Source organism: Oryctolagus cuniculus, chromosome 5 (genome assembly GCF_051225735.1).
Source record: "Oryctolagus cuniculus isolate XC-2025 breed Fujian yellow rabbit chromosome 5, ASM5122573v1, whole genome shotgun sequence".
Lineage (NCBI taxonomy): Eukaryota > Metazoa > Chordata > Mammalia > Lagomorpha > Leporidae > Oryctolagus > Oryctolagus cuniculus.
The window spans coordinates 144,606,676-144,623,624 of NC_142871.1; the positions used below are offsets into that span (position 1 = coordinate 144,606,676).

The 16,949-nt window shown below is 45.6% G+C and overlaps 1 long non-coding RNA gene across 4 annotated transcripts in view; it reads right to left on the reverse strand.

Moving 5' to 3' along the window:
* Positions 1-1,524: 1,524 nt before the first annotated feature.
* Positions 1,525-16,949, reverse strand: part of LOC149126769 (uncharacterized) — a 90,473-nt gene continuing 75,048 nt past the window's right edge. For all 4 annotated transcript variants that reach the window (XR_016234733.1, XR_016234735.1, XR_016234734.1 and 1 more), the window contains one exon: positions 1,525-1,740. This is a non-coding gene — a long non-coding RNA (uncharacterized LOC149126769). The remainder of the gene's footprint in view (positions 1,741-16,949) is intronic.

A 16,949-nucleotide genomic window follows, 5' to 3' on the forward strand; every position in this document is an offset into this window, starting at 1 on the left:
CTGACATACAAGGCAAACATGTTGCCTATCGGAATAGAGATCCTTCTAAGGGCTAGGTTGGGGGTTTGGAACTGATGATCTCTTAGGCAGCGTTTTTAAAAACCCAAGTGACATCATCATTTACAAACAACATTACATCTCTACATGCAAGATGATTTGCATGTCTACCAATTTTCACAATGGAAGCATGAAATCCACCCAGTGACTAAACCTTTTTTTTAAAGATGTATTTTATTTATTTGAAAGACAAAGTTACAGAGAGAGGTAGAGACACAGATGTCTTCCATCCACTGGTTTACTCCCCAAATGGCTGAGGCGGCCAGAGCTGAGCTGATTTGAAGCCAAAAGCCAGGAGCTTCTTGCGGGTCTCCCACACGGGTGCAGAGGCCCAGGGACTTTCCCAGGCACATTAGCAGGGAGCTGAATCGGAAGTGAAGCATCCAGGACTCAAACCCATATAGGATGCTGGCACTGCATGTGGGGAGTAACTCGGACTAGACTGTTACTGGAATTAAGACTTATTCTATGTATCTGCTCTCCCACAATATGGCACTGAGAAGGGAGTAACAACTTCTACGCAGCTGCCTCTCGCCAACTTGAGTGATGACCTGCAGGAGCTGATCCTGCTCCTGATTGGAGGAGAGCAGCGTACTCAGCGTGTGGGTAGCAGAGTTGGGATTGGTGGAAGAGGACTATAAAGGTGGAGAGAGACAACATGCACCAGGAACATCTATCCGAATAACACCTGAGCAGCCCCTGAGAGAGCCGGCCGGCGGTGTGCCGCTCCCCCGCGGAAGTGGGGAAAGTGGCAGGGGGAACCGCCCTTCCACGGAGGTGGAAGGGTCGGTAGCCAACCCGGGAAGAACCAGCAGCAAACCCGGGAAGGGCCGAGCAGACAAAAGAACAGCGCAGGGTCCTGTGTTGCTCCTCCATGAAGAGGGGGAGCGACAACTGCACACCAGGGCTTTAACCCACTGTGCCACAGCACTGCTCCCTAAAACACATTTTTTTAAACTTTTCTCTTATTGAGAATACTTTGATTGCTTTTGATGTTGCATCCTTGGAGACAACAGGATGAGCATTTCTCTCCATTCAGATTTTCCTATACCATGAATTGTTCCCTTAGAACAGACTCCCAGAAAGGAAATTATGGAGTCAAAAGGTGAGAACATGTGTGTAGTTGATTTGCAAAATGGTTCAGTTCATTGAAAATCAGTTTCACACCATCACCATTAACCCTGAATATCATTAAAATAATTTTATTATAATCAGTTTATTGTTCTTCTTATGAAGTGTTCATGTGTGACAGTTTAGAAATCAATGGCAGAGATTAACTGATTATCTGGGAACTTTCTAATGCACTTCAATGCTTTTCTCCACTCATCTCAATGACAAGATTCTTCCAGGCAACTCTGCTGGGGACATGCACAGAGCCGTGGGGCACAGGCAGATCCCCAAGTGGCTTTGCATTACCCACTTTCTTCTTGCTGTCCTCTAGTAACTCAGAGAGAGATGATACTGCCATTTCTTTTTAAGATTTATTTTATTTATTTGAAAGAGTTACAGTGAGAGGCAGAGCCAGAGCAAGAGAGAGGTCTTCCATCCGCTGGTTCACTCCCCAGAGGACCGCAATGGCCAGAGATGAGCTGATCCAAAGCCAGGAGCCAGGAGTTTCCTCCAGGTCTCCCACACAGGTGCAGGGGTCCAAGGACTTGGGCCATCTTCTGCTGCTTTCTCAGGCTATAAACAGAGAGCTGGATCAGAAGTGGAACAGCCAGGACTTGAACCAGTGCTCATAAGGGATTCCAGAGCTGCAGGCTAGAGCTTTAACCCACTGTGCCACAGTGCTGGTCCTGATCCTGCCATTTCTTCACTTGCAGAATTTATTCCTGAAAGCCGTGGCCCTCCACAATGACTGCACATTAGAATCATGTGGGGAACTTTTAAAATTCCCAAAGCCCAGACTGCTTACACATCAGTTAAACCAGGATCTCCAAGGCAAATTCATTATACAAAAATCCCATTGTGCAGCCCAGGTGGAGAATCAGTGCTCTACACCTACAGCCTAAGGAGCCCCTGGCTGGGTGCTCAGGGTTCAAGTGCCCTATAATGTGACTGCTTCCAGTCTGGTGGGAGGGAGGGGTTAAAAGGCTTGGAATGGGGGTCGATTTACACAGTGGCTAAGATTCTGCTTAATCCATGCATAGGAACAAAGGGTTTCAAAAGGTTCTTAAAAATGCATATCCTCCGCCTGTGGCACCAGCACCCCAGGTTCTAGTCCCGGTTGGGGCACCGGATTCTGTCCCGATTGCTCCTCTTCCAATCCAGCTCTCTGCTATGGCCCGGGAAGGCAGTGGAGGATGGCCCAAGTGCTTGGGCCCTGCACCCCATGGGAGACCAGGAGGAAGCACCTGGCTCCTGGCTTCAGATCAGCACAGCACGCCTGCCATAGCAGCCATTTGGGGGGTAAACCAATAGAAGAAAGACCTTTCTCTCTATCTCTCTCTTTCTCACTATCTAGCTCTGCCTGTCAAAAAAAAAAAAAAGAAAAAAAAAGAAAAAGAAAAAGAAAAAAGAAAGAAAGAAAGAAATGCATATTATAAAAAACTACATGAATTTCAGAACATTTTTTGCACCAAAATGAACTGATCCTTGAGTCCTATTTTTCCACTGACTGTTTTTTTTAAGATTTATTTTATTTTTATTTGAAAGACACAGTTACAGAGAGAGGTAGACACAGAGAGAGGTCTTCCATCTGCTGGTTCACTCCCCAGATGGCCGCAACAGCCGGAGCATCATCAATCTGAAGCTAGGAGCCAAGAGCTTCCTCCAGGTCTCCTCCAGGGTGCAGGGGCCCAAGGACCCGGGCCATCTTCTGCTCTCCCAGGCCAAAGCAGAGAGCTGGATCGGAAGAGGAGCAGCGGGGACTTGAACCGGTATCCATATGGGATGCCGGCACTTCAGGCCAGGGCTTTAACCCTCTGCGCCACAGTGCTGGCCCCTTCCACTGACTTTTTAAACAGCTGGGCTATCTATCTTTGTCAGCCATAACTTGATCAACCGGTGGCACCAACTTATTGGAATCTGTGTGCACTCAGTTTTTGTCATTAGGGTAAGTGGTATGAAGACACAGAGATCTGAAGACAATGCACACTTGGCAAGGCTGAACTGTGAAGATCTCTGCACTCTCGTCCATTACTAATCCACAAGGCTGGTTTTCCACACTGGGAGCTGAGTTTTCAAAGGAATGATCTCAAAACTTTCCTTTTTACAATTTAAAGATTTATTTTATTTATTTGAAAGGCAGAATCACAGAGAGAGGGACACATACACAGAAAAAAAAGAGAGAGAGAGAGAACTTCTATCTACTGGTTCACTCCCCAAATGACCAAAACGGCCAGGGCTGGACCAGGCAGAAGCCAGGAGGCTGGAACTCCCATCTGGGTCATCTGTGTGGCTGGCAGGGCCCCAGTCATCTGCTGCTTTCCCAGGAGGATTAGCAAGGAGCTGGATATCAGAAGCCGAGCAGCTGGGACTCCAATCAGCAGTCCGATATGGGATGTCCACGTCACTGGCAGCAACGATACACACTGTGCCACGCCAGTGGCCCCGCCTTAAAACACTTGCTATTCTGACTTGCCTTGGAAATGGCTGCTTACGCTCACTATGCTGGATTTACTAAGGCAATATGCAAAATATACACATGTATGCAGATTAGAAACATCGGCTAAAAACCACTTCTCCAAACGAAACTTAACCCATTGTGCTGTGAGTGCTGAGGCTTTAGCAGCAATACTTAATTACCTATTCATTAGATAAATTCTGGACAAACTCATAAACCTCCAGTATGCCACAGTAAATGTCTCTGTAGACAAACTCAAGTTGCATCCTGTGGCAGAAATGCTACTCAGTCAAGACCTGGGTCAAAAGCAATCAGAAATGGCTTTCTTATCTTTGGCTACCTGAGAAAGAAAGTTAGGCCTGCTGGAGTAGTATTTATAACTATCCATTCAAATGTTGTCTATAATTTTAAAACTTTACTTTATTATCTGATTGAATTCTACATTTCCCCTCAATGATTAAGACAAGGATAGGTTTTAAGTGGCTTCACAGGCTTCATCTTACAGGCATTTAGCTTCTAATTTTTCTATGAAAGCCAATAATGAAATACAGCTCCCATCATCTATATATAAACACCCAGACACACATCAGACCTCAGAGAATTGCATTAATGTTTATAGATTAAAACGTTGGGATGTTATCTGAGACCAGATTAGATGGGAAGTGTCCCTGACTCTTCTCAACACAAAAGGGCTTACCCATGGCCCTGAGCCTGGGGTTGAGTCCTCAGCTGGAATAATATACAGTATTCAGCAGAAGCGAGGCCAGGCCCACGCATCACTCAGGATGCAGTTGCTGCCCATCACAGCTCCCTTCTCAGGAAGCTGGGTCAGAATTCCCAGAGGCACCTGGGACTGGCATTCTCTTAGCCACTCTAGAAAGGGCAAGGTTCTTGCTCATCCACCGAATTTTACCCATTTATATAGGCCCTTCCTCATGGGTTTTTCTTTCTGGCATCTACGTTGATATAGAGAGACTATTGGAATATCCTTGAGTGCTTCAGTTATAAAACCAAGCTTGACATCAAGAGCTAAAGAAGCCTAAAGCCATGTCCATTTTCCCCCAAAACAAGGAGAGATGTCAGTCCAGAAAAACTTGATATGAGTGAGCAGGGAAAATAGCAGTAATATTTCATTCTTGCATTGGCATAGCCTGATGTGTGGCTACCATCTGATCCTGCCTCAGAAAACACAATGGACTTGACATTCACAACCATTTCTTGGATGAGGATCTCAGTGTCTAAGTGTTTATGTGACACTATCTTTGATTGCCAGTTGGTTCTTTTTCTTGTCACCCTCTAGGGGCCAAGTCAGCCATGGAGAGAGTTAGCCAAGCCCCTGACTCCCAAATGCAGTGCCCTTCCATCTGCCTTGTCGCTGTTCCATGAACATGTTGTCTTCTTTCTAAGAATCATTCTCCAAAGAAGATTGGAACAAGCATACATGTAAACACTTAGAACGAACACACACATAAGCATAGACGGTAAGAGAAAGGAGGTCTGGGGTATTTACCAAGCCTTAGCTTTTAAATGAGAACCACAGGGTTGGCTTTTTGGCACAGGGGTTAAGACATCACTTGGAATCCATGTTCAAGTCACTGAGTTTGAGTCCCAGAGCCGCTTCTGATCCAGCTTCCTTCTAACGAGCATCCTGGGAGGCAGCAGGTGATAGTTCAAGTACTTGGATCCAGGTCACACATGTGGGAGACCTAGTCATGTTAAATGTAATGCTTAATAAATCTATAGATTTTTCCATAGCATCCAATAGCTTTCACACAATAGCGCCTCATTGAGGTCCGTCAGCAGAACATCAGTCTCATTTTAATAAACTTGCAATAGAAAAGGTTTTTTGCTGCAGTGGATATCTACTTATTCCAGAATGATTGTATTAGAGGAAGCAAATGCCATATTCAAAGCACCAATTTCCTCAGAGACATGAACGTGACAACATAATCCACATTTGCAGCGCTGGTGCCTTGGGGGTGACACAGTGAGACTCACAGATGGCAACCCAAGTTGATATGCTGTCTGGAAGTAACAGCTTCTCCACACAGGTACTTCTTCTCTGAGTTCAGCCATTCACAGCCCTTCTTTGGCATTGTATTTGACCTTGGGACTAGTGAGAGTGAAAGTCTATCCTGTTCTGGCTGTGGGGACAGCCAGTTGTAAAATCTGCATCAGGTTGTAGTGATAATGGAGTCCAGAGGTAAACAGAAGCTGAGACAAAGCTTTGCCTTGTGACGTTCAAGTCTCTGCTCATAGCTTCTCCTTGGGTGGAGCCGTATCGTTGCAAGAGTAGTTTGCAGTTTGGCTGTTTGTTCAACCCTTCCTCTGATTATATAAGAAACTCCACTACTATCCTATTAAATCACTTCCTGAGCTTAAGCTAATTTCACTTGATCTTTTATCACATCCAAAGGGGGGAAAACCAACTCATGATTAATGCAACCATCAAACTGAAAATATATGAACTATTTGTCTCAAAGAATTTCAGGGCTGTGTCAGAAATTTTAGCTCTTGATATAAGGAGGCCAACATCTCTGATGGAGCTGCCAAATACTTCCTACCTTAAAAGGGCTGAGCAAGATGAAAGCAGTCAGAGAATAGAGCTGTTGTGGATCAGACATTTACATAAAAGGAAAGCAGTCAGTCCATCTGCATAGACACACACAGCCTGGCTGGTGGGAATTAGGAAGCCCACGCTCCACCACTGGGCTGGCTGCGCTGCCTGCAAAGGGGCTGCACTGATGCACCTGCAAGCCCCAAGCCTTTGGATGACAGAGTTGAGAACTTCCAAACAGCACTTGGTAGACAGGCTGAGAGCCCAGTCTCAAACAAGCCACAGCAAGGATTAACAACGCCTTTAGACAGTTAGACAATGCCACTTCCGTGAGTGCATGCCACAGGCTGTTTCTTTCCTGGAAAGAAACCCCGAACACCAGGCTATAGGGTTCAAAATACTCTGCAGCCCAATTCCTAGGAAACCTTCCCAGGCTCCTTAGAGGAGGGGCAAGCAGGGGGAGGGGGAAACAAGCAGAGTCAGTGGAGAATGTTCTAAGGAGTAGAGGAGAGGGTGATTTCCAGTGTGCCGGCACCGCAAGGTGGAGGATTAGCCTAGTGAGCCGCGGCACCAGCCATGATTCATTCTTAGTATGACTTTATATACAGATGTACAACTCCATGCTAATCATAGACTTCAACAATTTGCACACATGCACACACACAACATATAGAGTACAGTTTGAGAAGAAAATTTGCAGTCAATTCTCATATTATAATTCATTAGGGACAGAGGTCCTACACGGAGCAAGTGCACAGTGACTCCTGTTGTTCCTTTAACAATTAACACACTTATTTATGACATCAGTGATCATTCAAGGCTATTGTCATGGGCTGCCAAGGCTATGGAAGCCTTTTGTGACCATAGACTCCATCAGTATTAGGACACAGCCATAAGCAAAGTGGATGTTCTCTCCTCCCTTCAGAGAAGAGTGTCTCCTTCTTTGATGGCCCTTTCCTCTGAGGTCTCACAGAGATCCTCTGTGTAGGATATTTTTTGCCACAGAGTCTTGGCTTCCATGCCTGAAATGCTCTTGCAGGCCTTTCAGCCAGACCAGGAAGCCTTAAGGGTTGATTCTGAGGTCAGGGTGTTATTTACAGAGAATGTCATTCTAGGACTCTGCTGTGTGGACTGCTGCCCATGTTGGACTTTCCTTCCCTTTTAATTCTATTATTTTTACCGGTTACTTTATGTTATTTATATGATCACTTTGAAGCTTAGACTTCTGTATGTTGTCTTTAACATTTAATATCATTTTAATAGTGAAGATGCCATTTATACCACCGATTTTTATGGGTTTGGAGCCCCATGACAAGTTCTTAGGCTGTACCCTTAAAGGTAAGTCTGTATGGCTGTATGCACAACTAGACTGCCTCCTCCATCACAGACCTATTTTCTCTTTTACACCTGTCCTACCCCAGTGGGTCTCGTCTCAGCCCTCCACTCTTCCATTCCATAACAAAGCCCCTATTTCTTTTCTTTTCTTTCTTTCTTTCTTTTTTTTTTTTTTTTTTTTTTTTGACAGGCAGGGTGGACATTGAGAGAGAGAGAGAGAGAGAGAGAGAGAGAGAGAAAGATCTTCTTTTTTCCGTTGGTTCACCCTCCAATGGCCGCCGCGGCCGGTGTGCTGCAGCCGACGCATTGCGCTGATCCGAAGCCAGGAGCCAGGTGCTTCTCCTGGTCTCCCACGCAGGTGCAGGGCCCAAGCCTCCACTGGTCATCCTCCACTGCACTCCCAGGCCATAGCAGAAAGCTGGCCTGGAAGAGGGGCAACTGGGACAGAATCTGGCGCCCCGACCTGGACTAGAACCTGGTGTGCCAGCGCCACAGGCGGAGGATTAGCCTATTGAGCTGCGGCGCCGGCCGTAAAGCCCCTATTTCTTACATGTAGCTTGCATCCATCAAAGCTGCAAAGAACATCAGTCATGTGGATCCAACTCCCATTAGAAAAGATGTCACCACCATTGTTCAAAACATTATCACTTTAGGCCGGCGCCACAGCTCAATAGGCTAATCCTCCACCTAGCGGTGCCGGCACACCGGGTTCTAGTCCCGGTCAGGGCGCCGGATTCTGTCCCGGTTGCCCCTCTTCCAGGCCAGCTCTCTGCTGTGGCCAGGGAGTGCAGTGAAGGATGGCCCAAGTGCTTGGGCCCTGCACCCCATGGGAGACCAGGAGAAGCACCTGGCTCTTGCCTTTGGATCAGCGCGGTGCGCCGGCCGCAGCGCACCAGCCGTGGTGGCCATTGGAAGGTGAACCAACGGCAAAAGGAAGACCTTTCTCTCTGTCTGTCTCTCTCTCACTATCCACTCTGCCTGTCAAAAAAAAATTACCACTTGAAAACATTATTTTATTTATTTGAAAGGCAGAGTTACAGAGAGGGAGGGAGAGAGCTGCATTTTCTACCTGCTGGGTCGGTCCCCAAAGCTCTGCAACGGCTGGGGTGTGAACAACCTGCTCGATGCAGTGGTTTCACTGCCTTAGGATCTATACCCAGCGGTAGGGTTTGGGGATCATATCGTAGCTCTGTTTTTAGTTTTTTAGGAACCACTCTAGTGTTTTCTATAATGGCTCCTCTACTAATTTATATTCCCATAAACATTGTGTAGGAGTTCCCCTTTCAGAGCCGGTGCATTGACATAGCAGCTTAAGCCTTACGGTGCTGCCACCCACATGGACACCAGTTCCAGTCCCAGCTGTTCCACTTCTGACTCTGCTAATGCACCTGGATAGCCCAAGTGCTTGGGTCCCTGCATCCATTTGAGAGACCCAGAGGAAGCTCTTGGCTCCTGGCTCCTGGCTTTGGATCTGCCCAGCTCTGGATAATGGTACCATTTTGGGAGTGAACCAGTGACTGAAAGATCTCTCTCTATCTCTCTGTAACTCTGCCTTTCACATAAATAAATAAATCTTTAAAAAAAAAGAGTTCCCCTCTCTGCACATCCTCACCATAGTCAACAGAATGAAAAAGTAAATTGCAAAATGGGAGACAATACTTTTTTATGGCTTTTAAATTTTATTTATTTTTTAAAAGTGAGAGAGAGAGAGTCTTTCATCCTCTAATTCAGCTCAAATTCCTGAAACAGCTGGGCCTGAGCCATACTGAAGCCATGTAGGTGGTAGGGGCCTAGGTACTTGACCTGTAACCTGCTGCTTCCCAAGGCGTGCATTAGACAGAAGCTGAAATCAGAAGCACAGGTAGAACTTGAACCCAGGCACTCCTATATGGAATGTGGGATCTTAACTACTGCTCCAAAGCCTGCCCCAGGAGAAAATATTTGCAAACTATCCATCTGACAAGGGATTAATATTAAGAACATCCAAGGAATTCAAACAACTCAACAGAAAAAAACTAATCTGATTTAAAAATAGGTAAATGGCCTGAATAGACATTTCTCAAAAGAATGCGTGCAAATGACCAACAAGTATATGAAAAAAAAATGGTCACCATCACTAGGCATCAATAACAGGCAAATTAAAACCACAATGAGATATCATCTCACTGCAGTCAGAATGACTATTCATGAAAAGCAAAATCATAACAGATGCCGTCAGGGGTGAAGGGTGTTCTTGAGCCCCGTGTCTGCTCTAAGAAGCTCTCCAAGCTCCTACTCCCTGTGTAATTTCCTGCCTGTTCTCCCAGCTTGCCCTGCACTTCCTCCTGTGCTACTGTTCTTTTACACTTTATTTCTTTTGTTTTTTTTTTTTTTTCCAGTCCTTTCTCCCTACCACGTCCCTCCTTTTCAACTACTGCTAATATTGAAGTATTGCTGGTGGAATCTGATGTTGTTTCCACATTCTTTACTCACACTTCGGAAAGCAGGCGAGGAGCTAGCATTTGGCTTAGACTATAGATACCACTCGAGGGGGCAGTGTTGTGGTGTAGCGGGTAAAGCCACTGTCTGTGATGCCGGCATCCCATATATGGACACTGGTTTGTGTCCCAGCTGCCCTACTGCCAGTTCAGCTCCCTGCTAATGGACTGAGAAAGGCAGCAGAAGATGGCCCAAGTGCTTGGGCCCCTTCCTCCCACATGGGAGACCTGGAAGAAGCTCCTGGCTTCTGACTTCAGCCTGGGCCAGCCCTGGCCATTGTAACCATCTGGAGAGTGGACCAGCAGATGGAAGATATTTCTCTCTCCCTGTCTTTCCCTCTTTCTCAGTAGCTGTGATGTTCAAATACATAAATAAATAAATTAAAAAAAGAGATGCTGACATCCCATGAGCACCCGCTCTAGTTCAAGTTCTAGCTCTGTTCAGGATTCTAGCTTCCTGTTGCTAATGCAGTTCCTGGAAGGCAGCAGGAGATGGCTTAACTAGCTGTGTCTCTTCCACCTGCGCGAGAGACCTGGATTGAGTTCCTAGCTCCTGGTCAGCCCAGTTCAGCTCCAGATGTTGCGAGCACCTGGGGAGTAAACCAGTGGATGGCAGCCCTTTCTCTCCCTCTTTGTCTCTTCCCCGTTCCCTCTCTCTCTTCCTCTCAAATAAATAAATAAAAATAAAACTATTTCAAAGCAGGTGAGCTAAATCTGTTGCCACTGCTGTCACAGAAAAAGTTTTGAAAACTGAAGCAAACTAAATCACACACAGACACACACACATGCACACACACACACCCCTTTCCCATTTCTGCCTTGTGACTGATTAATTATGTTCAGTGTTTGGTCTTATGATGAAAAGCAAAAAGCAGTAACCTATCAGATGCTCTGCTTTGATTTGATCTAATTAATTCAGCCAAGTGCCAGAAGACGGTGCCAAGCCATATGGACTGTCGTGAAGCCCAGCAAATATTCATGCATCTGGGTCCTCTCAGGTACTTAGCTATCCACAAAGACCTGGCCTGGACCCAGTCCTGGGCAGCAGAGTCCTGCACGAGGAACACTGGGGACCGAATTGCGTACTCTCAAATGCGGATGTTGAAGCACTAATTCTCAGTGTGACTCTATTTGGAGGTAGGACTTCTAAAAGGTAATTAAGGCTAAATAAGGTCATGAGGGTGGGTCCTTAATCCACCTTATAAAAAGACAATTCTTACAATAAGCTATGATTACCTCATCTCTCAAAATTAAAGCAATTGTACATTATCACCAACTGTCAGTGCCCAGTGTTCAGACTTCTAATTATTTCACTAATGCATAAATGTGTGCATCTTAATCTTTATAAATGGTTCGTTTGAATCAAGATGTATTTAAGGCCCATCAATGGTAATTGATTAGTATGTCTCCAAGTCTCTTGTAATCTATGGGATTTGGGGGCCGGCCTTATGGTGCAGCGGATTAAGTCACACGCAGCCTGCGACACTGGCACCCATAGCAGAGTATCCTGGTTCTGATCCAGCTTCCTGCTAATGCACCTGGGGAGGCAGCAGATGATGGTCAAGTGCTTGGGTCCCTGCCACACCAGATGGAGTTCCTCGCTCCTGCAGTCAGCCTGGCCTAGCCCTGGCTGCGGTAGCTGTTTGGGGAGTGGACCAGCAGATGGAAGCTCACTCCTGACTGCACCCTGCCCGCCCCCCAGCTCTGCCTTTCAAATAAATACATCTTTTTAAGGCATCTGTAAGATCCTCTATTGTCATTTCACTTCCTTAAATTTTTGCTGGTGCTGAAGAAATGGAGCGATCTGTCGTGTAGCGCTTCCCAGCTGGAATCTGCTCATCAGAACCCTCTGGGGTCTTGGCAGGGTTCTCTGTCCTCTGTAGTTTCCTGTAAATGGATAGGTGGGTCCAGAGGCTTGATAAGGATCAGGATGAGATTTTTCAAGACTGCTTCATATAAGCAGGGGTTACGTTCTTCTATCTGGAGAAATAAAACACCTAGCCAGTTTCCCCTTGATGTCGGCAGCCACTGGCGATCATAGCACAGACCCTTCAATTCATTAGGAGGTTTGAAATGATGATATCCTAGCCTTTCCCATTGGCTAGCTGAAATAATCACAAAGAGTAATCTCCCTGTTGCAGTCAGTTTGGGCCGCTCGAACACGAATCCCGTGACGTGGGCGGCTTATGCACAGCAGAGATTCACTGCTCACAGGTCTGGAGTGTGGGAAGTCAGGCACCAGGGGGCCAGAATGCCCGGTGTCTGAAGAGGGCCTGCTTCCTGGCTCACAGAGGTCCTTCTTCCTGGGGAGCCCTCTCAAGTCTGAGGGGCCAGCGATCCCCCTGGGGCCTCTTTCCTTCCATGAGGAGCCCACCTTCAGGACCGAGTCTCCTAGGGAAGGCCTGGGGCTGTGGTGCAGCAGGTTGAAGCCCAGGCCTGCAGTGCTGACATCCCAGCTGGATCGGAAGTGGAGCAGCCAGGACTTGAACCAGTGCCCTTATGTGATGCCGGCACTGCAGGCGGCAGCTTTACCCAATAAGCCACAGCGCCAGCCCCCATGATAATTCTTAACCTTCACATTGAAAAAAGTCCCTAGGAAACATTTGGAATGTAGTTCCTATTTGCAGTTTTGATGCACATTTCCCTGGCCGCCAATTAGGTTAAGCAGCTTTTAACATGTCTATTGGTTGCTTTATTTTCTTTTCTGTGAAGTGCTGAAATTGGAGTTTTCCCACTTTTCCCCTATGGATTCTCAGTTTGTAGGAACCTACTCAAGATCATAGCCTTTACTGAATATATATTGCTACTATTTTTTTTCTACTCTGTGATTTCCTTATCCCTCTCTTTAGGAAGGCTTTTCATAAGCAGAGTTCTTAATTCTAGTGAAGTAATAACTTTTTGCTTTATGATGGGTAATGACCCATCTTCCTTTTTGCCTATAGTTTTGCCTTCACATCAAGTGCCCTTATCTTCCTGGTTCTTGTGTGTGACATGAGATAAGGTCCATTTTAATTTTCCCATGGGGACACCTACCAGGACCAGCACTGCCTCATTAAAAGTGCATTTTCTAGTTGACATACAGACTGACCCAGCATGGGTGTTAGGGGTAGAGCAGGTTAAGCTGTGGCTTAGGATGCTGGCATCCCATACTGGAGTGCCAGCTCAAGTCCCTGCTACTCCACTTCCAATCCAGCTTCCTACTAATGTTTCTAGGAGGCAGAAATGGAGGCCCAGGTGCTTGGGCCACTGCCACCCATGTGGGAGACCTGAATGGAATCCTGGCCCCTGGCTTTGACCTAGGCCATCTTAGGCAGTTACAGACATTGGTGGGGTGAAGCAGAGGATGGAAGATCTCTCTCTCTCTCTGCCTTCCTACTGTCTCTTTATCTCTGTGTCACTCTACCTTTCAAATAAATAAATCCTAAAGAAAAGAAAGAAATACTATGTCACCCTAGTGCCATATGAACTTTCTCAACAGGCACATTTGTCTCTGGGCCTCTGTTCTACCCCATCACTCTCATCACTTGCTCAGTATCAACCCCACACTCATGAACATACTTTATATCACTTAAAAGGACAAACCCCCCAGGTATCTTTTCTCCAGAAGTGTTTTTTAACTATCTGTATTTCCATACATTTTAGAAACAATAAGTCAACTTCAATAGTAATCTGTTATAATTTTTACCAGAATTGAAAGGAATGCATAGTTTGATTTAGAGAGAACTGGCATGCTTCAATAATACCGAATCTCTTATTTCATGAGCAAACTATCTCTCAATTTATTTAGACTTTCTCTGGTGTTCAATAAAGTTTTATTATCTTCTCCATAAAAATCTTTTGCACATTTTTTGTTACATTTATTCCTATGTATGCTTAGATGTTCATTTTTTAAAAATTTACATTTTGTTTATGTTTTGTCTAATTTGTATGCTTTAATAACTTTTTTAAAGGTTTATTTATTTATTTTAAAGTCAAAGTTACACAGAGAGAGAAGGAGAGGCAGAGAGAGAGAGAGGTCTTTCATTCACTGGTTCACTCCCCAATTGGCTACAACAGCCAGAGCTAAGCCAATCCAAAGCCAGAAGCCAGGAGCTTCTTCTAGGTCTCCCATATGGGTGCAGGGGCCGGTGCTGTGGTGTAGCGGGTAAAGCCACCGCCTACAGTGCCAGCATCCCATATGGGCACCACTTTGAGTTCTGGCTGCTCCACTTCTAATCCAGCTCTCTGCTATTGCCTAGAAAAGCAATAGGAGATTCCCCAAGTCCTCAGTTCAAAATATTATCTAATTTTTATTAATATTCCTTCTTTGACCCATGTGTATGTTGAGGTATATTTTTAATTAGTAAAATATGGGGGCTTCTTATTATTCTGTTATTATTCTGTTATTGATTTTTGATCTAAATCAAACCCTATAACATTTCAGTTCTTCAAGATGTATTAAGATTTATTATATGGCCTGTATTTGATCCTTTGTTCTGTGTGCTACTATGGGTAGTTTTCTTTCTGCGTTCGTTAGGTCAAGTTTGTTAATCATGCTATTAATAGCATCCCTAGCTTGACTCTTTCCTACTAAGTTCATTAGTTATTCAGAGAGGTTTGTTAAAATCACCTCCTGTGACTGTCAATTTGTCTCATTTTTCTTTTCATTGGCATCTTTACTTTGGTTTTTCATCTATTTTGGAATTGCTATAGGGATTAGAAACGAGGCCTCAATTCAGAATGTCCTTGGCCTTTACAGTAGGGAAATCTGCCATTAAGCCAGCTGGATTTCAAAACTGCTATGGACCAGTGACTGGCATTTACCTCCTTTTCCTCCCTTTTTCCTATTTATCATTCCAACCAGTCACAAGTGTATGCAGCATTAAAACCATAGTAAATGGCATTAAATACATATATCTAATGTGGCATTGAATATATTCACAATGTTGTATAACCTTCACCGCTATCTACATCCAAAACATTTTCTTCATTCCCACTAAAAACTCTATCCCCATCCTGCCTCCCTCAGGCCCTGGTAACTTTATTCCAATTTCTCTATGAATTTGTTAATTCCAGGTACCTCACCTAAGTGGAATCCTGTGGTAATTGTTCTGCTGCAACTGGATTTTTAAAAAATTATTTTAAAAATTTATTTTAAAGTTGTAGAGAGATATAGATGATGATGATGAAGATAGATGATAGATAGATAGATAGATAGATAGGTAATAGATTAGATAATCTTCCATCTGCTGCTTCACTCCCCAAATGTCAGTAACAACCTGGGATGGACCAGGCTGAAGCCATGAGCCTGAGAGCTCAGTCTAGGTCTTTCACACTGATGGCAGGGATCCAAGTACTGGATCCACTGCCTCCTGGAGTGTGCATTAACAGAAACCTAGAATAGGGAATGTGGCAGGGACTTGAGCCCAGACACTGATATGAGATGTGGGCATCCCAAGTGATGTTTTAAGCATCTCTGGACTATTTGAAGTGTATGCTGGGCACAGGGAAGCAACACCAGTGTGGGATTTTAAATTCACTGTTTTTGGTTTTTTGACCATTCAGAGAATATCAACTTGACCTGCAGGTATTCAAAGGGCCTAGATGCTGTGTGCAGCTTCTGAAGGAGGGCAAGGATCCGTCCCAAATCTTTATGGAGAGTGCATTAGCCAGCTCGGATTACTGAAATAAAATACTGCACTCCGTCTGACTTAAATAACAGAAATTTATTTTCAGGGCCAGCACTGTGGTGGGTGAAGCCACCGTCTGTGGTGCTGGCATCCCATATGGGCGCCGGTTCAAGTCCTGGCTGCTCCTCTTTCCATCTGGCTCTCTGCTATGGCCTGGGAGGGCAGTGGAGGATGGCTCTGGTCCTTGGGCCCCTTCATCCTTCATGTGGGAGACCTGAGGAGGCTCTTGGCTCCTGGCTTCAGACTTCAGATCAGCACAGCTCCAGCCATTGCGGCCGGCTGGGGAGTGGACCAGCGATCCGCTTTCTCTCTCTCTCTCTCTCTCTGCCTCTGCCTCTGCCTCTCTGTGGCTCTGCCTTTCAAATAAATAAATCTTAAGAAAATGAAAGATTTATTTTCTCCCGATTCTGGAGGCTGGGACTACAAGACCAAAGCGTTGGCAGGGCTGGTTCTGCTGAGGCCTCTCTCGTTGGGTTGCAAGTGGCCATGTCCTTGCTGCTGCTTGCTGTGGTGACGAGCGTGCTCTCATGTCCCCAAGTGTGCTGTGATTTCCTCTCCACATGGAGACATCACTATGGATGGATTAGAGCACACGCTAACAGTCTCACTTTATTTTAATCTCCTCTTGGGGCCCCATCTCCAAGAGAAGTCGCATTGCAAGGTCCTAGGATTTGGGGCTCCAACCCATGAATTTGGGGGATACACAGTTCAGCCCATACCAGAAGAAGGGGCTCCAGCTGTCTGTCCACTCTGGGAGAAGCTCACTTTTCTGTCTCTCCTGCTGGCATCAGGAAACTGTCCAAACCGAAGCCTGACCCAGCACCTGCCCTCAGGTGTGAGAGGTTTGATGCTGGGTTTCTCACTGAGTCCTCTTGGTTCCCATTTCCACTTAGATCTTCACCTGTTGCTCTCTAACTTCTCAGCTCTTTCATGTCTTAATATCCTAACTTGGCACAGTAACAGTATCATCAATGATATTCCACTGACCTTTAGGTAGTAATGCATGTCGTACGAACACCTTGCCAATTGCACGCAGTATATTCCAGTTTTCATGTTTTCGCTTTATTTTTAAACACGTAGAGATGTGATGATTAAGAACAGCAGGACCCTGGGACAGGCTGGCGTTAAGATGCCTGCATCTCATACCAGAGTGCCTGCCTTCAGGTTTCGATTTCCACTCATGATTCCAACCTCCTGCTGATGTGCAACCCAGGAAGGAACAGGTAATGGGTGGGTCCCTGTCATCCACTTGAGAGACCTGGGTTGAGTTTCCAGCCCCTGACTTCAGC